The following is a 23,213-nucleotide window of genomic DNA, read 5'->3' on the forward strand; positions in this document are numbered from 1 at the left end:
CGAGAGACACGTAGACGCACATATAGACAATGAAAAGTTACGTTACAGAGAGCAGTTGTGATCTTCAAGTTATTTTAACAGAACTACCTGGTTGGGTAGGAGATAGAAAAATGCATTATACATGGATTTTGGTCTCTACTATACAGATTCAAGGGGCTTCCCAGGTGGCACTCAGGTAAAGAACCTGCCTGCCAATGCAGGAGACACAAGAGATGAGGATTCAATCCCTGGTTTGAGAAGATTCCCTGGAGGAGGGCATGGCCACCCACTCCAATATTCTTGCCTGGAGAACCTCATGGACAGAGGAACCTGGAGGGCTATGGTGTATAGGGTTGCAAAGAGCCAGACACGACTGAAGTGACTTTGCGCACACACATACAGTCAAGCCTCCAAGACCTTCTAAGCAGCCTATATCACACTGAGAATAAGTCATACAAGAAGGAAGGAAGACTGAGGAGGCAAAAGACAAAAAGTGGAAATTATAGTTTTCCTAGAAAATTTCCAGTCAACTCTCTTAACTGAAAAAAAGAAAAAAAGTGACAAGAAAGAGGCACTTTGCATTAAAAAAATCAAACGCTTCTCCGTATCTTTTCTCCTATACATTCCACCACTGACAGTTAATTTGATATAGCAACTCAGCTAAGCTATGGGGCCCAGCTGTTTGGTCAAAAACTAGTTGAGATAATGTTGTGAGGGTATTTTGTAGACGTAATTAACATTTACAATCAACTGACTTCCAGTGAAGAAAATTATCCCCCACAATATGGGTGGGCCTCATTTGATCTGTTGAGGGCCATACAAGCAAAAACTGAGGTTTCCTGAAGAAAGAAGTCTGCCTCAAGATTGTAACATGGAAACCCTGCCTGCTTCCAGCTTGCTGGTTGGCCCTATGAACTTAGGACTCAAGACTACAACGTCAGCTCTTACATGGATTGCCAGTCTGCCCTACAGATTTCAGAATTGCCAGCCCCCATGATCATATGAGCCAAGTCTTTGAAATGAATCTCTTGGGACTGTCTCTCTGGAGAACGCTGAAAATTTTGGGGTACCATGAAATGGAATGTTACTATAAAAAATACCTAAACATTTGGAAGTGGCTTTGGAATGGGTGGGCTTCCTCAGTGGCTCAGATGGTAACGATTCAGCCTGCAATGCAGGAGACCTGGGTTTGATACCTGGATTGGGAAGATCCCTTGGAGAAGAGAATGGCAACCCACTCCAGTATTCTTGCTTGGAGAATCCCATGGGCAGAGGAGTCTGGCAGAATATAGCCCATGGGGTCACAAAGAGTCAGACACGACAGGGTGACTTTCACTTTTTTCACTTTTGGAATTGGGTAATGGATAGAGGCTAGAATAATTCTGAGGATCTTGACTGTAAAAGTTTAGATTGTCTTGACCAGAATATTACTGGAAATATGAATGTTGAAAATGTCTTTGCTGAGGCTTCAGATAGAAATAAAAAATCTTTTATTGGTCACCAACGGTCACCAAAGGAGAGATGATCCTTGTGGCAGAGAACTTGGCTGAATTGTGCTCTTCTTTTGGGTGGAAAGTAAAAATTTTAAGTGATGAAACTGGACACAGAGCTGAAGTTGTCACTTCCAACCAACTGGGAGGCAAGGCCTGGCCACTCCCTATCTTGGATAGTAAAATGGGATTAGACAAAAGTTGAAGCAGAAATTGTTAAGCAAGAAGGAACTAGAACTTATGATTGGAAAAATCCTCAGCCTATCCAGATAGTGGGCTCTGGAAACTGTCCAGAACAACCAGTTACTAAAGGGATTAGGTGCTTGACTCATGGATCCAATCAAGCAACTCATCAGAAGCCAGGGGCTGAGATACAGGAATCCAGAAAAGATCTGTGGAGAACCATCTAGTCTGATGGCTTGGACCCCATGAATTGCATGAGGCAGACCATGTTTTTAAAAATTTTTATAACAGCAGAAATGTTGTTCAAAGAGATAGGATGAAATCAAGCAAGAATGACTCCGGGAAGAACCACAGATGGCAATGCCTCGGCTAAGGGCCAGTTCAGTTCCCGAGAGTGGGGCCACCCACCCTGTTCTAGAAGGCAGGGCTTAGGGGAGGCCCCAGCAGGTCTAGAGGACCCAGCATCAGACCACAGAGAACTGTTCTCCAGTCTTAAAACCTCATGGAATTTGTCCAGCTAAGTTGAAAACCCTCTTTAGAGTCTGGACCAGCAGTCCTTTTTTCCTTCCAATTTTTCCCTTTATAAAGTGGAATGCCTATTCTATATCTGTCTAACTGTTGTATTTTGGAAACAAGAATACTTGTTTTCCAGGCTTCAGAGGTCCACAGATGGAGAGGAATTTTTCCCTGGCTGGACTATATGTCAAGCCTCACCCAAAACTGATTTAGATAAAATTGGTACTTAGAGTTGATACTGTAATGATTGACTTTAAGGATATTGGGATTGGGTGAACCTATTTTTAACATGGGAAGGACATGGGTTTTGGGAGTATCAAAAGGCAAACTGTTATGGATTAAACTGTGTCCCTCAAAAAAGATACGTTTAAGTCCTAATCTTCAAAACTTCAGAATATGACCTTATTTGGAAATAGGGCCAGTGTAGATGTTATTTTTAAGATAAGATCATACTAAAGTATGTGTGCATGCATGTGTGTGTCTGCGCTAAGTCACTTCAGTTTTGTTCGACTCTTTGTGACCCTATGGACCATAGACCACCAGGCTTCTCTGTCCACGGGATTCTCTAAGCAAGAATACCGAAATGGGTTGCCATTTCCTACTCTAATGGATGTTCCTGACCCAGGGATTGAACCCGTGTCTCTTGCGTCTCCTGCACGCTGAAGTATAATGGACTTCTAATTCAATATGACACATGTCCTTATAAGAAGACGGATACATGAAGACAGACAAAAACGCCATAGGAACATGGACGCGTGAACTGGATATGCTGTCACACCTGCGTCTCTCAGAAGGTGGGAGAGGAAATGAAGGATCCTTTTCCACAAGATTCCAAGAAAGCCTTGCCAATGCTTTATTTCAGACTTACTCCCAGAACTGAGGGAGAATACATTTCTGTATTTCAAGCCACCTAGTTTGAACTGAAGGCTTAGGAAGTGCTCAATAAGGATTTAGAATCTACGTTTATATAAGTTCACATGATTCTCAAACTAAACAAGTGATGGAAGCCCTATGCTTCCTTATGGAAGCCCTGAGCTATAACCTCCATTTATAGCTTACTTCACAGAGGCTCTTACAAGTTATGTGATTTGCCCATGATGAGCAAAGCAAGTTAACTGTGTTGTAGGGATTTTAAGCAAAGTTTTCCAACACCTACATCCTTTATGGAATTGAAAGCATCGATGCTCTATTTTCCTCCCTAGATAGATCTTATGTGTCTGTATGCATGTGTGCATGCGTGTGTGCATGTGTGTTTGTATATACTTGTGTGTTAATATTTATGGGTAACTGTCAAAGGACCTTGGTGACCTTTTCAGCAATTCCTTGAGTAGATCTGGTAATGAGCTAAAGGAAGAGAGACAAACTTTTTGATGGTAATTTGATTTGCATACTCTCAGTAGAAAAGTGAGAAGTAGGTAAATATCCAAGGGACACAGTAAATTAGACTAGTGTCTACATATTAATAAGTGTGAGCCAAGTTCTGAATATAAATATATTTTATTATTATAAAAGATGAATTGAAAAATGTGCTAAGAACTCAAACTTTGGTTTTTTGATCATCATAATAAAAAATTGCTTTATCTTTAGACTGTGTGCAAATTGTTTCAAACTTTAAATGAAGGTGCCTCATATATATCTGCATATGCTGATTTTACTCATATTGAGTATTTCCTTAATTAGTGAAACTTCAGCCATCTGAATATTTAACTTACAAATTATGAACCTGTCAGAATGGCTTTAGTGTGTATCAAAAGGAGAAGTTACAAAACTCTTTTCTCTAACCTTGAGAACATAAACATACCTAAGCAAATCCATATACAGACACGGATTATATAAGTTATAATAAATTGATAACAAAATTTTCAGCCACACTTGCGGTGAATCCGGAAAATATCACTGCACAACTACAACTTAAATGCCAGTATTTATTTAGCTCTTCCTCCAAATGGAAATGTATTGAAGACTAAAAATGATTTCCTTTTCAAAAACAACATGAACACTGACTAAGAAATCATTAACTCTACGTGTCACCCAGCAAATAGAGTTTTTGTTACCAGTCCCAAAACTTTCAATAGTTGTTTTACTTTCCTTTTCTGGATCCAGTTTCTCATATATAAAATGTGATGGTTCTTCAAGGTTTCTATGAGTTCCCAATTTCAATAGCAAAATCATTTATCACTGTCTGACATTTAATTTCAGTTCAAGAGAAATCTAAATAGAAACCTGCATAAGTAGTACCACAATTACACTTAGCTTTTGATGTTTACTTGTCTTTATCATGTGAACCTAAACAAGTTTTTTTGGCCTTGGGTATTTGCTGAATAAAGGTAACAATGGCTAGACACTTTATAAAGAACAGAAAATATATTCATCTGAGTTACGGCTCCGGTGGCTTAAGTAATGTATCTCTTTATGTTGAGAACTCAGTACAGAATATGATTACAGTATAAATGTATAGAGTAGATATTTTTATTTTTAGAAACCAGCCTTAAAACTGTAAAATTAATAGTCAATGTCTTCAATTACATATAAATATACAGAAGCATCACACACAATAACTTTATATCTTTCCATAATATAGTTCCAAACATTACGGGAAAAAATTACCTAAGCCCTATAATAAAACCCAATTCATTTTTACAGTTTTATAGCAAAGTACACATAGATGTTTATAAACATTATGATTTAGAATAAGAAAAACAAGATTACTTCCAATATTGTTATCTAATATCAAGTAAAAATGAAATTTTACTATTTAAAGATTCAGAGTTGCCTTCAAAATTCCAATGTTAAGTAAAGTTTAAAAATTTCTTAACTAATGACAACTTGGCTGACTATATAATGTACTGTATTAAGTAAGTATGATTAATACATCTCTCAACCAAGAGGTTTAAGAATGACAACAGTTCATTTCATAAAAACATTAAAAAAAATCTATTTACATAATACAAGCATAGAATAATACTTCATTACCCTTAACCCAGTACCACTCAAAAGTAAAATCTTTTTGTATTAGCCAACAATTGCAGACTTTTTCACTCCTTTCATTAAACTTAGAACATGAAATCAGTTGATATTAAACGAATAAAAAATGTCTATTATCTAAAGTATAGCTTAACATGGGTACAAGCTATATACTTTAAAAGTTACCTGAATAGACAGAGAACACGAGTGTGCTACTTCGCAGGGCTCAGAGATGGGAACCGAGGCAACTGATCATTAACTTTTAGCTGGAAGCAAACTTGCATACGTATCTCAAGAGACTCTCTACTCTGCCCTCCCACTCTTGCTTCTCTCAAATCAGGGAAAAGGCAGCACTGTCTCTTCTTGAAGGACTTGCTTTGATATGCATCATTAGTTCATACTTTTTACAGTGTAAAGTTAACTTGGCTTAAATTATACCCTGAGTCAAAGAAGGTAACCAAGTTTGGCAATTTAAACTGCTAAATTTAACCTTCTGATTCTCTTTCTCTGCTGTTGCTACAACCACATTTTCAAGTATATGGACCATCGTGTGATTTAACATCATGAATAGAACATATGGCAAAACTAATATAATATATAAATTAAAATGTCAGTGAATCTTCACCTGATATACTACTACTCAATCAGTTATGAACAATAATAAAGAGGCCAGGGCCATGCGTTAGACCCCTTGAGAGGCACAGTTTCATTTTGTTGCCTAATCACACACTACACGGCTTACTTGGCCAGCCATTCTGTAAACGCCTGCCCTCTGTCACAAAGGGTCCTCCCCTAAGAGTGCAATGGGGTATCTGATGGTGAGTCTTTGTATTTAAGAACTTACAATAAACTTTATAGTAATGAAGAGCTATCATTTTCCCATATTCTAGGTAGGTCATTTTACCAAACAATTGGCATCCATGACCTCATTCTCTGGACCCTATAAGACAGACTATTAAAATACTGTTTAAAGCATGAGGACGCAGAGGTTCAGATTTGGTTACTTAGGTCAGATGGCTAGTAAATATTGGGTCCTAGATTCCAATTCTGGTTATTCTTGTTATTTGGATCCAAGGTCCACATTTTTCTCCACTGAAATTTTTCTCCACTCCATTTTTCAGCCTTTCTATGGTTAGTAGATGAGAATTTGATTTCCCTTATGAAAGATGCCATTATTTAGACAGGCAATAGCAACAACCTGTAAAATACGATCCCCAAGGATGTTAATAGGCTGCGTTTCTAAATGTACTTATATAATGGTTTCAATAACCGGAAAGTAACATAAATAATCTCTGGACATTTCTTCTAATTTTTTTAACTACATGATGCAAATGCCTTTACAAAATAAGACAGTTGGTATTTTTCTGTCTTCTATTAAAATCTTAAGTTTAAAAAAATGAAACACTAAATGAATTGCAATATGGATTTCACAATTATGTAGTACTTACAGAAATCAAAAGCAGATGACATCTTTACTGAGAACTCTTCAAATACCTTTGTCCCAACACAGAAAAGTGCTTAGTAGGTAGTAAGTGTTCAATACATTTATTTAGGGTAAAATTACCTGCTGTAACATAGGTTATTAATCAATTAATAATAACTTCATTATGTACTCTGTAGACATACTTCAAGTAATATTTTTTCCAGATGCAGAAGAATAAAATTTCAATAGTCATTAACTTTATCAATTACTTTTATATAATACCAAATGACAAGACCCAATTCTATGCAAATAAATAATTATTAACTTTATTAAGCAAATATACCATTAATTATACCAAGAATGCTAAATTTAAAAAGGTCTCATGTGTGATTAATATTTTTACTTAGTATTATTATAAAATGTTCTAAAGTTAAATAAAAAAAGAAGTACAAAAATATCTGTTTAATATATAAATATTATGTTATCAAGAGAATAACTCTATAACATAAGAGCTATAAAAATTTGAATTGGCAGAAATATGAACAATATATTTTGTACTTATTTTGTATGACTCTGCTTATTGTTACAACAACATTAAATCCTTAAAAAATTATTATCTGAGTAATACAGACAGTCATGTTTATTACATAAACCTTTGAGAAAAGAAAAGCCAAATGCAAAACAGACTTGTTCACCAAAAGCCCGGCGGAGAAAATGGCTGAAGGTGACTAACCTTTGCCAAGGTTATAAATTCTCAAGAGTAATTCCAAAAATGTGGTAGAGCGAGGTTTTTTTTTTTTTTTTTTTTCCAGTTTCCAAAATTCTTCAATAATTCAGGGACAAGACAGTGAAAGAGAGAAAATAACCTCAGGGGAAAACCTTGATAAATAGCATGTGTGCAATTGGAACAGGTTATTAATTCCGCGTTTGAAACATGACAATGGGTTCTTGGCTATGAATTTGTTTATAACATTATTCCCAAGTTCCATGCAGGATTCGCATATTTCCCTTGTGAGATTTTGATGTTTTCTACATTATGACTAAGGAGTAAAAACTGAGCTAAAAGGGAAGACGCAAGTTTTTCATCTGCATTAAAAAATGTAAGAAATTCTGCAAAGCGGAAAGCTCAGTAACAGATATTTGGGTGAGGAAAAGCAGTGAACTAGTCAAAAGGCTGATCAAATACCTCACAAACACAATGGAAATCTTCTAATGGGTTGCTTTTCCCATTTGGTTGTTGTTGTTTTTTTTTCCTATTCTTTTCCTGGAAAGAGTACTATACTCTTAACATTCATTAAGCATAATTGTGATCTCATTATTTTCAGAATTCTAGAATTGTAATGGAGTTTGAAATCAGCATATACTAGAAGATAACAACCCAAATTTATTCCCTGAGTTAATTATCCCTCAGAGTTATAATGTAAAAGGAAATCTCTTTTTAACTTGGATAAGCATAGAAGGAAAAAAGTCCTCAGTTAAATTTTCTTGCATAAGCTAATTCTTCCAAACTTTCAAAATACCACAGGAAAATATAATGGGAGCAAAGGGGTCCTAAATTCAAAATACAGAGGTATTCTGCCATTTCAACAGATTTCCTCTTTTGCTGATGACAGCAACCCAATAATATCAGAGCAGAACTACTGGAAACATGATTTGAGTATAGGGAACATTTAAGGTACTTCCTTCTTTGACAGTTACCCAGTTAATAGATCTTACTGTATTCAGCCAATACAGGAAACACATTCAGAGAGAGAACTGCTGACTCAGAACTTCTAGCTCAGAACTTCTGACTCCTCTTAGCTCCCCACCATCACCCTCAGCATGCATGTGGTCTCACAGCTCTCTAGTAAATGCAGCAGCCTCTGCCAGAGACTCAGCTCAGAGTCAGAGTCAGCAATCCTGTCTCCCCTTCTCTACAATCACATCGAATTACCAGTCCTGGTAGATTCTCCTCCCACAAGGACTCAAACACATCTCCTTCCCTTCTTCCCCATAGGCACAATTTTATTTCAATAAAGTTGATAGCTTTCCAGTTGTTATACCAGCATCCACTTTCTCTATCTGAGTAAAGCCTCAGTACTTCAGTATCTTTGCCTAAACTGGTCAGTTAACAGAAGCTCAGACCATGGCATAGTGATCAATAACTCCTCACTGCTGCTTTCCTAGCCTCATGCCCCACAGCCATCTGTGGACATACACAGACACACAGACACACACACACACAGACACACACACACACACACAAGTATACCTTTGTATATGTCACAAGATGGGCTTTCCCAAGTGGCATTAGTGGTAAAGAACCCACCTGCCAATGCAGGAAACTAAAGAGATGCGTGTTTGATCCCTGCATCTGGAAGATCCCTTGGAGGAGGGCATGGCAACCCACTCCAGTGTTTTTGCCTGGAGAATTCCATGGATATAGGAGCCTAGCAGGCTACAGTCCACAGGGTCGCAAAGAGATGGACTCGACTGAAGCAACTTAGCGCAAGTTATAAGATAATATGGTCATTTGCACTTTTCATCTACTACTATAATCAATAATACTAACATTGGAGCTTTAATGGTAATGTTAGTTTTAACAGACTTTTCACTGCTGTTAGTAACATAGAAACCATCATTTCTCTTGTTTTTTAAAGAAATTCTACAAAGGCATTAGACATTAATATGCCTCCGCTGCTGCTGCTAAGTCGCTTCAGTCATGTCCGACTCTGTGCGACCTCATAGACGGCAGCCCACCAGGCTCCCCCGTCCCTGGGATTCTCCAGGCAAGAACGCTGGAGTGGGTTGCCATTTCCTCCTCCAATGCATGAAAGTGAAAAGTGAAAGTGAAGTCGCTCAGTCATGTCTGACTCTTCGTGACCCCATGGACTGCAGCCTACCAGGCTCCTCCATCCATGGGATTTTCCAGGCGAGAGTACTGGAGTGGGCGCCATTGCCTTCCCCAGACATTACTATGAGATGTGAGTAAATAGAGCTCAAGGCAACAATGCATCTACTGGCCCAGTCACATCTTACCAGGTATGAGATTCTTTTACACCTCAAAAGGAATTTCTATCTTTATTAAAAATTAACAAAAACCTTGAAATGTTTTAAGTTACTTTAAAGTATAAAATCTTCAAATGCTGATGTCATGAAATATAAATTTTAAAAGTATAGTGGCTATTATCAAAAAGACCCGAGATAACAAATGCTGGTGAGGATGTGGGAAAAGGGGGCCCTGGCGCACTGTTGGTGGTGCTGCAAATCGCCGCAGCCCGTGGAAAACTGTACGGAGGTTCCTCAAAAAATGAAGAGTGGAACTGCCGTATGATCCAGCAGTTCTACTTCTGGGGATATAACCAAGGAAGATTTACTAATATCTGGAAGGGATGTTTGCACTGCTGAGGTCACTGCAGTGCCAGTCACACTAACTGAGACATAGAAATGACCTAAGTGCCCACCACAAACGAACGGATAAAGAAAGTGTGCCCCACACACGTGCAAATGTGCATGCACACAGACACACACACAAGGTATATATACATACTGGAATATTATTTAGCCATAAAAAATACAAAAATTCTGCCTTTTGGGGCAACATGGATAGACCTTGAGGCCATTATGCTAAGTTAAATAACTTATACAAATATGGCGTGATCTCACTTATATGTGGAACTGAACTAACAGAAACAGAAGAGAGTGGCAGTTGCCAGGGCCTAAGGAGTGGGGGGATGGGGAGATGTTGGTCAGAGTACAAAGATTCAGTTCTAAGCTGAGTAAGTTCTGAGGATCTCCACTACTGCATGGTGACTGTAGTTAAGAATATCATATTGTATATTTGAAAGTTGCTAGGAAGAGTACAGCGTTAATGTTCCCACCATAACAACAACAAAATGATAATTATGGGAGGTGATGTTAACTAACCTTATTGTAACAATAGCTTTGTAATATATATATGTGTATCAAATACTCAGGTGCTGCTAGTGGTGAAGAACCCGCATGCCAATGCAAGAGACATAAGAGATGCAGGTGTGATCCCTGAGTTGGGAAGATCCCCTGGAGAAGGAAATGGCAACCCACTCCAGTACTCTTGCCTGGGAAATTCCATGGACAGAGGAGCCTGGTTAGGCTACAGTCCATGGGGTCACAAAGAGTCGGACACAACTGAAGTGACTGAGTATGCACGCATGCACACCTTAAAGTTAGATAACGCACGTGATGTGTCCTCTAGTACATCTCAGTAGAGGTAGAAAAAAAAATAATGAGGCAGAGGGATGAAGCAGACACCTCGATCTGGAAAGGGATAGGTTTAGCTCAGTCCCCTAATGCCCCACCCCAGGCTGTTGAGGGGTGTGGCAGGCAGGAACCCACAGCCTGAGGTGGGACACAGTCCACGCCCCTGCCAGAGTGCGGCTCCCTTCCCCCATTTCAGGAGGAGCCCTCATGCTTGGGAGTGATTCTCTAGAGGGTGCTGGGTGCAAAGGAGTTGTAGTCACGTGATTCCACTCTACTGGCCTGGTTACGGAGTCCTCAAGTAGGGAAGGAGAGCCACGCCCCACCTCCCCTCCCATCCCTCTGGATTTTTTACTCTTAACACCGGCCAGTAAAAATTGGCTGCACTGAAAAAAGAATGTAAAGACATAACGGCAAAAGCAAGGTGTATAGGAGTTATAACCACATCCTAGGACTTGATAAAAATCCTATGGCTTCAATTATTTTGTCTCTGGGTTCCCCGTGTGGACTCAACTCTTTTGACATCCTCCTCAGTAGCAGACAGGGCACACAGGCCATCTGCACCTTTGGCCCTGGGACGAGCCCCAGTCTACTTACTAGGCTTCCTTCTGCTGGGGAACCAGCTGTTTCCTACCATGGTACTATGGTATTTTCTACTATGGTGTAGAACAACTCCTTGCTGCTCTTCTTCACCCTATTCTAAAGGATTCTTTTTTTAAAAAAGTATTTGGTTTAGTGTTAGAAAGCTCCGGTTCAGACCTATGTTCTACTTCTGACTTTGAACAAAGTACCTGACCTCTCTGAGTCTCAGGCTTCTCACCTGCCTCCTGGCTTCACGCTTCCTCACAGAGACAATGCTGGTAAAATCATACTTCAGTATACTGCACATCTGATTGCTGAATTTGAAAAAAGAAAACTAAGCAAGCTTAGGTCAGACATTTCTGGAACTCTCTTTTCGATATGTGCCTTCCTACAGAGGAGCTGGGTTGTGGCCTGGTTCATTTGTTGTTATTTTATCATTAAGTCATGCCTGACTCTTTGCAACCCCATGGACTGCAGCCTGCCAGGCTCCTTTATCTATGAGATTTCCCAGGCAAGAATACTGGAGTGGGCTTCCATTTCCTTCTCCAGGGGATCTCCCAGCCCAGGGATCAAACCCAAGTCTCCAGCATTGGCAGGTGAATTCTTTACTGCTGAGTTACCGGTCCATGCTATGTATATACTAGGGCAGGTTGTGCTCCTACAAAGCGAGTCTAAATTTTGGAGAAAAATTCAGTTAGAAACTCCATTTGACCACATATCCAAGCCACATCCTTTAGTTAGCATAAAGTTTAGGAATTAAAAAGATGAGTCAAAGGGACTAGCCAAATCTATTTTTGCCCTTGTGTTAATTAATCAATTTAATGAACATTTAGCAAGTAGCTAGCATATAAAAGTCATTATGTTATGAACAGTAAGAAGATCAAGATAAGTAAGACAGGTTCTCTTTTCTCAAATAGTCACTCTTATGATGGAAAATAGATTCACATACAGTTAACAAAGCTTAGCTATTGAACCTAAAATATAAAGTATTATGAGTTGTCATATACCACAGAATCTTGTGTGATTTAACTCATTTCTACATACATTCACATATTTTATAGATAAGAACAATAATCATAAAATTATCTGCTCAGGGCATCTGCCATAGCATCATAAAGCTCTTAAGCAATGTTAGGATCCAATGATCAGAATTTGATATCTAAAAAATAGTACCCTATATCTGAAACCAATGTACTCATTATTATTCAGATTTTTCATGGACACATTAGCGAAGGTAACTGATTTCCTCTTAACAGGAATTCACAATTCATTATTTCTGGAATATACCTTGAATGGGGAAGACAAAATAATTAATTTTAAAAATCTTCTTAGGTTAAAGAGACTGTGAAAAATAGACAGCTAGTGGGAACCCACTGTAAGCACAGAGAGCTCAGCTCAGCGCCCTGTGATGACCTAGAGGGGGAGGTGGGAAGAGAGGATGGTACAAGAGGGAGGGCATATATGTATACATATAATGTACATACACAGCTGATCAGGCTTCCTGAAGACTCAGCAGGCAAAGTATCCACTTGCCAGTGCAGGAGATCCGGGTTCTATCCCTGGGTCAAAAGATCCCCTGGAAAAGGAAATGTATTCTTGCCTGAAAAATCCCATGGACAGAGGAGCCTGTTGGACTACAGTCCAATGGGTCGCAAAGAGTCGGACACGACTGAGCGACTGAGCACACGTCTACACAGCTGACTCACTGTGTGTACGGCAGGAACTAACACAATATTGTGAAGCAACCATAGACCAATTTTAAAAAAGAAAGACCTCCAAAAGCATATGAATCTAGCCAATTCAGCCTGAAAGAAAAAGCCTAATTATTTGCTCTCAGTATTGACATCAACCCCCCAGGATTCACAGTTTTAAGTAAGAGAAAGGAGAACACGGTTTAAGTGTGGGATTAATTTAAATAGGGAAAACATTGTTGAGTGTGCTCAGCTTTCCTCCCTCCTGATCTCTTGATGTGATTTCCAAACTAAAAAGGCATACAGAGGTAAAGAAGATATGGCAAGGTATTTGGTATGTAATTTTTTTTGAAACCTTCCACTAACTCATTCCAGTAACTTTTAAAATTCAAACAGCTTCTCTTCTTTTTTCGGGTACACTTCTGTCAAGTCTCAAAGTTAAAGCAAAGTTAGAAGAGAATGGTATCTTTTGTTCATTCCGTGTTCAAAAGTTTCTGAGCCTACACAGTGATCTCTATACTTCCACGTGGTTAAGTGCCATGAGGAAAGCCCCTCCCAACTTTCTGTGACTTTTTAAATGCATCCAGGCAAATAAGATGCCAACTAGTGAAGTGCTGGAGAAGTGATGGTATAAAATAGAAGTTGGAAAAAATGACCAAAGGACACCACAAAGATGCCAAGTATATGTGAAGGAAAATAGAAATAACATTGAATTAAAAGCATACAACATGATCATTGGTGTGTTTCTAAACCACATATTCAATACGGCCACGATATAGTTTGTAAGTATCCAATTGCTAGAGAAAACCTAGGGAGTCAGAAAACAAGCACAAACTATTCCAACAGTTCTAACAATGTGTGATTAAAACCTACAGAAGAGGGACTTTCCTGGTGGTCCTGTGGCTAAGACTCCTTGCCCCCAAGCAGGGGGCCTGGGTTCGATCCCTGGTCAGGGGACTAATCCAGCATGCTGCAATTAGAGATCTAGCATGTCACAGACTTGGCACAGCCAAATAAACAAAACAAAATAAAATATTAAAAGAAACTATATAAGGAATTACGGCATGTTGCTCCTGGCCTCTGTATGCAGGGCACTAGGCAGAGTAAACAGACCCTGCCTCCCTGCCTGACTCTACTCCTGGAAGCTTCACTGTTTTGGGATCATTGTTTCTTCCCCACTGGCCCAGGAAAGCCTTGAAGAGACCTACATTATCCATTGATATTGGGAGTTGAGTAAAATATGTTGGCTGAATTAATTAATATATTATGCCTTGAAATATAGTTATTGTGGGAAAAATCTAGAAAGTGAAGCAAATATACAATCCTACCAGGCCTTTGGAACACGCGCCACATCACGCCCAGACACAGTGAATGCGGCAATGACAGAGGAGCAGTTTCTAACCATCCAGTTCAGAGGCTTCCCTCCTCACAGAATCTCTTTGAAAATTCATACCAGGTTTTCTCAATTGCAGTTTTTTTTTTTTAATCTAAGATATTTTTTTTATAGGATGTTGCATACTTTTCATGGTACCAAGAAATATGCATGCTTAAACAGTGACATCAAAACAAGAGACTGACAATATTAGCTAAAACAGAAAGACAAATGAGTTGAAGGAATTGAATTGCTATAGGATATGCAATGGGTGAATTTAACTCAGATGACCATTATATCTACTACTGTGGGCAAGAATCCCTTAGAAGAAATGGAGTAGCCATCATAATCAAAAAAACAGTCTGAAATGCAGTACTTGGATGCAATCTCAAAAATGACAGAATGATCTCTGTTCATTCCCAAGGTAAACCATTCAATATCACAGTAATCCAAGTCTATGCCCCCACCAGTAATGCTGAAGAAGCTGAAGTTGAACTGTTCTATGACGATCTACAAGACATTCTAGAACACTCAAAAAAGATGTCCTTTTCATTATAGGGGACTGGAATGCAAAAGTAGGAAGTTAAGAAACACCTGGAATAACATGTATCTTGTAGCACAGAATGAAGCAGGGCAAAGGCTAATAAAGTTTTGCCAAGAGAACGCACTGGTCATCGCCTCTCCCAACAACACAAGAGAACCCTCTACACATGGACATTACCAGATGGTCAACACCAAAATCAGACTGATTATATTCTTTGCAGCCAAAGATGGAGAAGCTCTATACAGACCGGGAGCTGACTGGCTCTGATCATGAACTCATTATTGCCAAAGTCAGACTTAAATTGAAGAAAGCAGGGAACACCACTAGACCAGTCAGGTATGACTTAAATGAAATTCCTTACGATTATACAGTGGAGCTGACAAATAGATTCAAGGGACTAGATCTGATAGACAAGAGTGCCAGAACTATGGATGGAGGTTCATGACACTGTACAGGAGACAGGGATCAAGACCATCCCCAAGAAAAAGAAATGCAAAATGGTTGTCTGAGGAGGACTTACAAATAGCTATGAAAAGAAGAGAGGTGAAAGGCCAAGGAGAAAAGGAAAGATATACCCATCTGAATGCAGAGTTCCAAAGAATAGCAAGGAGAGATAAGAAAGCCTTCCTCAGTGATCAATGCAAAGAAATAAAGGAAAACAATAGAATATGAAAGACTAGAGATCTCTTTAAGAAAATTAGAGATACCAAGGGAACATTTCATACAAAGATGGGCACAGTACAGGACAAAAATGGTATGGACCTAACAGAAGCAGAAGATATTAAGAAGAAATGGGAAAAATACACAGAAGTACCACACAAGAAAGATCTTCACGATGCACAGAACCATGATGGTATGATCACACACCTAGACCCAGACAGCCTGGCATGTGAAGTCGAGAGGGCCTTAGAAAGCATCACTACAAATAAAGCTAGTGGAGGTGATGGAATTCTTGTTAAGCTATTTCAAATCCTAAAAGATGATGCTGTGAAAGTGCTGTACTCAATATAACAGAAAATTTGGAAAACTCAGCAGTGGCCACAAGACTGGAAAATGTCAGTTTTCATTCCAATACCAAAGAAAGGCAATGCCAAAGAATGCTCAAAGTACTGCACAATTGCACTCATCTCATACGCTAGCAAAGTAATGCTCAAAATTCTCCAAGCCATTCTTCAACAATACGTGAACCATGAACTTCCAGATGTTCATCTGGATTTAGAAAAGGCAGAGGAACCAGAGATCAAATTGCCAACATCATTAGATCATAGAAAATGCAAGAGAGGGCCGGGAAAACATCTACTGCTGCTTTATTGACTATGCCAAAGCCTTTGACTGTGTGAATTACCACAAACTGTGGAAAATTCTTAAAGAGAGGGGAATACCAGATCACCTGACCTGCCTCTTGAGAAATCTGTATGCAGGTCAGGAAGCAACAGTTACAACTGGACATGGAAAAACAGACTGGTTCCAAATCGGGAAAGGAGTACGTCAAGGCAGTATATTGTCACCCTGCTTATTTAACTTATATGCAAAGTACATCATGAGAAATGCCAAGCTGCAATCAAGATCGCTGGGAGAAGTATCAATAACCTCAGATATGCAGATGACACCACCCTTATGGCAGACAGCAAAAAGGAACTAAAGAGCCTCTCGATGAAAGTGAAAGAAGACAGTGAAAAGGTTGGCTTAAAACTCAACATTCAGAAAACTAAGATCATGGCATCTGGTCCCATCACTTCATGGCAAATAGATAGGGAAACACTGGAAACAGTGACAGACTGTATATCCTCGGGCTCCCAAATAACTACAGATGGTGACTGCAGCCATGAAATTAAAAGACAATTGCTCCTTGGAAGAAAAACTGTGATCAAACTAGACAGCATATTAAAAAGCTGAGACATTACTTTGATTACAACGTCCATCTAGTCAAAGCTATGGTTTTTCCAGTAGTCATGTATGGATGTGAGAGTTGGACTTAAAGAAAGCTGAGCATCAAAGAATTGATGCTTTTGAATTGTGGTGTTTGAGAAGACTCTTGAGAGTCCCTTGGACAGCAAGCAGATCCAACCAGTCCATTCTAAAGAAAATCAATCCTGAATGTTCTTTGGAAGGACTGATGTTGAAGCTGAAACTCCAATACTTTGGCCACCTGATGAGAAAAACTGACTCATTTGAAAAGATCCTGATGCTGAGAAAGATTGAAGTTGGGAGGAGAAGGGGATGACAGAGGGTGAGATGGTTGGATGGCATCACTGACTCAATGGCCATGAGTTTGAGTAAACTCCGGGAGCTGGTGATGGACAGGGAGGCCTGGCATGCTGCAGTCCATGGGGTAGCAAAGAGCCGACACGACTGAGTGAATAAACTGAACCGAACTGATGCAAACTTTGCTGCCATCGACATATTCACGATAATGAGAGCAGACAAGGAGAGTTATATAAAAGAACAAAATTTTAATCTATTTTTTAAAAACTATAAATGGAGTATAAGCTTTAAAAATTTTGAATCACTATTTTGTACACTTAGACTTATGTTGTAAATCAACTATACCACAATTAAAAAATAAAAAAGGAAAAAGAAAAAAAAATAAAAAAGGAAAATATAGTTTTAAAATTAGGTTTAACAACAAATTATGAAATCAAGGGAATTTAGTTGCATTAAGATGTCTCTAGCAGTGTACGAGGGCTCCACTGTCTCCACAATCTCACCATCACTTGTTATCGACTTTGATTACAGCTGTCCTAATGAGTATGAAGTGGTATCTCAGTGTGATTTTTTAAAATGACTTTTTATCAGGATACAGTTGTTTTATGATGTTGCATTAGTTTCCACTATAGTGCAGAATGAATCTGCCACACATATACACATATCTCCTCCCTCTGGGCTTCCTTCCCATCCAGCTCATGGTGCAGCTGCTGGGGAGAAGAGCTGACAGTTCCTCAAAGGCTAAACATCGAATTATCATGACCCAGGGATTCCACTCCAAGATACACTCAAGAGACATGAAAACATGTCCACACAGAAGCTGTTCTCAAATACTTATAGCAGCATGATTCATAAAAGGCAAAGAATGGAAATGATCCAAGTATCCATCAACTGATGAACAGATAAGCAAATTGCAGTCTACCACACAGTGGAATATATTATTCATCTGGAGAAAGGAATGCAGTACTGTAACATGCTACAACATGAATGAACCCTGAAAACATAATACTAAGCAAAATAATCTAGTCACAGAAGACCACATGTTATATTATTGCATTTATACGAAATATCCAGACAACAAAATATACGGAGATGAAGTAGATGAGCGGTTGCTTAGAGCTGGGGGGGTAGGGGAATCAGGACATGAGAGTTATTGGGTTGGGAACCATTATGGAGAATGAAAATGTCCTGAAATTGATGACGGTGCTGGCTGCAGAGCTGTGAATGTACTAAACGCCATTAGAGGTCGGGTACTTTTAAACGGGTGTATCGGATGCAATGTGAATTATGTCTCAGTAAAGTTGTTCAAAAGCAGTCCCAGCACTCTAACAAACAAACAAAAGAATGCTTCTACCCCAAAGGCATTCCTCCAGAGGTTTTGACACTCTTCTATCTATAAATGAAAAAAAGAGTATGAGTCTAGAGAATACAGTATTTAGGGAATAAAAAAAGTAATAATAATAGCAATAGCTAATATATATATAGACCCTGCCTTTGCGTATGTGCTCAGTCATGTCCAACCCTTTGTGACCCCATGGACTGTAGCCCACGAGATTCTTCTGTCCATGGGATTTCCCAGGCAAGACTACTGGATTGGGTTGCCATATCCTTCTCCAATAAAGCCCCTACTATGTGCCAAATACCATTTTAAACACTTAAAATGTAAATTAACAGTTCTCACAGCAGCCCTATGAAGAAGATGCCTTTACTGTCTTTGTTTCACAGATGACAAATTGAATGCTCTGGAAGTTTATAATTACAGGCATTCCCTATAGATACTGCAGTTCAGTTCCAACCACCATGATAAAGCAAGTATCAAAATAAAGCAAGTTACATAAGCAGTGCACACAAAAGTTAAGCTTATACCACACTACAGTCTCTTAAGCGTGCAATAGCAGCATTATGTCAAAAAAATGTACACACGTTAATTTAAAATACTTTATTGCTAAAAAATGCTAAGTCATCATCTGAGCCTTTAGTGAGCTGTAATGTTTTCTCTGGTGGAGGGTTTGAAATATTCCAAGAATTACAAATATGTGACACAGAATCACACAGTGAGCAAATGCTGTTGGAAAAAGGGTGCCTAGAATTGTTGCCCCCAAACCTTCAGCTGGTAAAATACACAATATTTGGGAATCTCTATAAAGTAAAGCTCAATAAATTAAAGTATGCCTGACCTAAGAGTCAGAGGCGGGTCTGAACTTATGTACTCAGGATCCTTAGCCCGTGCTCTTAACTAAAAAGGAACAGGCAGGGACAAGTCAGTTCCCCTAGGAAATCATGCGGCCAGAAGGAATCACATGACATGTTAAACCTACCTCAACACCGTGACTGACCTCATGTCACCCTGGCATAAACGACTCTGCTCCCAAGCTTCATTGCCTAATCTCACAGGGTCAGGTTGTGTTAGTTTTCTACAGCTGCTGTGATAAGCCATCAGAAACTTAGTGGCTTACAATAACCCAAATTTATTGTCATGGTTCTTGTGGTCAGAAGTCTCCCTGGGCCAAAATCAAGGTGTCAATGGGAGGCCAAGGGAAGGATCTGTTTCCATGCCTTTTCTAGTTCCTAAAATTTGCCCGAATTCTTGACTTGTGGCCACATTCCTACATCCTCATACCAACAACATTGGGCTGAATCCTTTTTGTGCTGCTATTTCATTTATCAAACCCCTGGTGAGTACAATGGGCACCTGTAGATTATCAGGGATAATCATAAGGTCATCTGAAGAGCAACCTTACTTCTCCCCTGCCTTGTAACAAAACATTCCTAGGGTGAAGGGATTATGATGTGGGGAGCCATCATTTTGCTCTTATTCTGCCTACCACCAGGACATACAAAGATGTGTTCATGAAATTCAGATTGAAAGCAGAATATAATCATCCAGTTGTTCTAGGAACTATTTCTAATAAACAGGTGAAACAGTTTTGTAAATTCATCACAGTTCAGTTCAGTTCAGTCACTCAGTCGTGTCTGACTCTTTGTAACCCCATGGACTGCAGCATGCCAGGCTTCACTGTCCATCACCAACTCCCAGAGCATACTCAAACTCATGGCCATCAAGTCAGTGATGCCATCCAACCATCTCATCTTCTGTCGTCCCCTTCTCCTGCTGCCATCAATCTTTCCCAGCATCAGGGTCTTTTCCAATGAGTCAACTCTTCGCATCAGGTGGCCAAAGTATTGGAGTTTCAGCTTCAGCATCAGTCCTTCCAATGAACACCCAGGACTGATTTCCTTTAGGATGGACTGGTTGGATCTCCTTGCAGTCCAAAGGACTCTCAAGAGTCTTCTCCAACACCACATTTCAAAAGCATTAATTCTTTGGTGCTCAGCTTTCTTTTATGGTCCAATGCTCACATCCATGCATGACTACTGGAAAAACCATAGCTTTGACTAGACGGATGTTTGTCAGCAAAGTAATGTCTCTTCTTTTTAATATGCTGTCTAGGTTGATCATAGCTTTTCTCCCAAGGGGCAATTGTCTTTTAATTTCACGGCTGCAGTCACCATCTGCAGTAATTTGGAAGCACAAGAAAGTAAAGTCTGTCACTGTTTCCATTGTTTCCCCATCTATTTGCCATGAAGTGATGGAACCAGATGCCATGATCTTAGTTTTCTGAATGTTGAGTTTTAAGCCAAACTTTTCACTCTCTTCTTTCACTTTCATCGAGAGGCTCTTTAGTTCCTTTTTGCTGTCTGCCATAAAGGTGGTGTCATCTGCATATCTGAGGTTATTGATATTTCTCACGGCAATCTTGATTCCAGCTTGTGCTTCATCCAGTCCGGCATTTCGCATGATATACTCTGCATAGAAGTTAAGTAAGGAGGGTGACAACATACAGCCTTGATGTACTCCTTTCCTGATTTGGAACCAGTCTGTTGTTCCATGTCCAGTTCTAACTATTATTTCTTGACCTGCATGCAGATTTCTCAAGAGGCAGTTCAGGTAGTTTGGTATTCCCCTCTCTGTAAGAATTTTCCATAGTTTGTTGTGATTCACACAGTCAAAGGCTTTAGCATAGTCAATAAAGCAGAAGTAGATGCCTTTCTGGAACTCTCTTGCTTTTTCTATGATCCAACGGATGTTGGCAATTTGATCTCTGGCTCCTCTGCCTTTTCTAAATCCAGCTTGAACATCTGGAAGTTCTCAGTTCACATACTGTTGAAGCCTTATTTGGAGAATTTTGAGCGTTACTTTGCTAGCGTGTGAGATGAGTACAACTGTGCAGCAGTTTGAACGCTCTTTGGCATTGCCTTTCTTTGGGATTGGAATGAAAACTGACATTTTCCAGTTTTATGGCCACTGCTAAGTTTTCCAAATTTGTTGGTATATTGAATGCAGCACTTTCACAGCATCATCTTTTAGGATTTGAAATAGCACAACAGGAATTCCATCACCTTCACTAGCTTTGTTCGTAGTGATGCTTCTTAAGGCCCACTTGACTTCACATTCCAGGATGTCTGGCTCTAGATGAGCGTCTAGGAGTCCCCAGTGGAGGAGTGGGTCAACAGTGCCCTGTTGCACTGAATGGTCACCATTACTGCCATTACCCCTCTACCATAGTTTGGCCTCAGGGCAAACAACAGGGAGGGAACACAGCCCCGCCCATCAACAGAAAACTGGATTCAAGATTTACTGAGCATGGCCTCACCCATCAGAACAAGACCCAGATTCCCCCACAGTCAGTCTCTCCCATCAGGAAGCTTCCACAAGCCTCTTACGGAATGAAAATCACAATCACAGAAAATTAAACAAACTGATCACCATGCTGCTGCTGCTGCTAAGTCACTTCAGTCGTGTCCGACTCTGTGCGACCCCATGGACAGCAGCTGACCAGGCTCTTCTGTCCATGGGATTCTCCAGGCAAGAATACTGGAGTGGGTTGCCATTTCCTTCTCCATGAGAACCTCATAAACAGTATGAAAAGGCAAAAAGATAGAACACTGAAAGAAGAACTCACCAGGTCGATAGGTGCCCAATATGCTACCGGAGAAGAGAGGAGAAATAAGTCCAGAAAGAAGGAAGAGATGAAGCCAAAGCAAAAAGAACGCCCAGTTGTGGATGTGACTGGTGATGGAAGTGAAGTCCGATGCTGTAAAGAGCAATATTGCATAGGAACCTGGAATGTTAGGTCCATGAATCAAGGCCAATACTCTTACAATTAAAGTAGGCAGCAAACCAAATGCAATAAGGAAATTTCACCAATTAAATAGAGTTTCTGAAAAGCACATGGACTGGTTAGAAGAACATCCGATTCAAAGTCTCTCTCTTTCTAGTTATGCAGTTTTGAGCAAGACACTGACAGTGCTGAGCATTAGTTTTCTCATCTGCACAGCGAGGATAATAATCCCTGACCTGCTTTACGCCAGGATTGCACTAAGGGTCAAATTAAATTAAATCTTTGCAAGTAGTAAAGCCTTACACAAATAAAATATGAATGAGAAATCCTGACATAATCATTTTTGTTCAGGATACAGTTATTTTTTAAAGGGTGTAAATGACAGAGACAGTAAGAAAAAATAAAATATTTAAAGCCTCTACATTTATTTAAACCATCATTTATATTAGTAATAATAACCAAACATAATTCTAACCAATAACCAAACATAATAACCAACATAACCAATAATAACCAAACATAATAACAATTATTGAAATTTATCATTTACTACCTTTATAGTATCCTTTTAGTGAAGGAAGGGTTTATATTTAGCTCTATTTTATGTACAGAGAAACTGAAGCTTAATCTCTTGACTAAAATCACACAGAATATAGAGTCACAGAAGGACTAAAGATTTAAAGTGTCACCTTTAAAATCTGTTCGATTTTTGAAAGGGATGTAAATACCAGCCAGGCCAATATTCCCATTCACACTGAGTATGCATCCTAAGTAGCTTTAGTCATGTACAACTCTTTGCGACCCCATGGACTGTAGCCTGCTAGGCTCCTCTGTCCTTGGGAATCTCCAGGCAAGAATACTGGAGTGGGTTGCCGTGCCCTCCCCCAGGGGATCTTCCCAACCCATGGATTGAACCCATATCTCTT

At 39.5% G+C, this 23,213-nt stretch overlaps 1 protein-coding gene across 6 annotated transcripts in view; it reads right to left on the bottom strand.

Annotated features, from left to right (window-relative positions):
* SLC16A7 (solute carrier family 16 member 7) overlaps positions 1–23,213 on the bottom strand; it is a 180,784-nt gene that overhangs the window by 99,789 nt on the left and 57,782 nt on the right. For 2 of the 6 annotated variants that reach the window (XM_043888498.1, XM_043888506.1), the window contains exon 3: positions 12,837–12,928. The exons of 3 other annotated variants lie outside the window; for them this stretch is intronic. The gene's annotated coding sequence lies outside the window, so the exon portion shown is untranslated. Of the gene's footprint in view, positions 1–5,318; positions 5,463–12,836; positions 12,929–23,213 lie in introns of those variants that run through there. One more of the 6 variants, XM_043888511.1, reaches the window with a different exon arrangement.

Source organism: Cervus elaphus, chromosome 3 (assembly GCF_910594005.1).
Source record: "Cervus elaphus chromosome 3, mCerEla1.1, whole genome shotgun sequence".
NCBI lineage: Eukaryota > Metazoa > Chordata > Mammalia > Artiodactyla > Cervidae > Cervus > Cervus elaphus.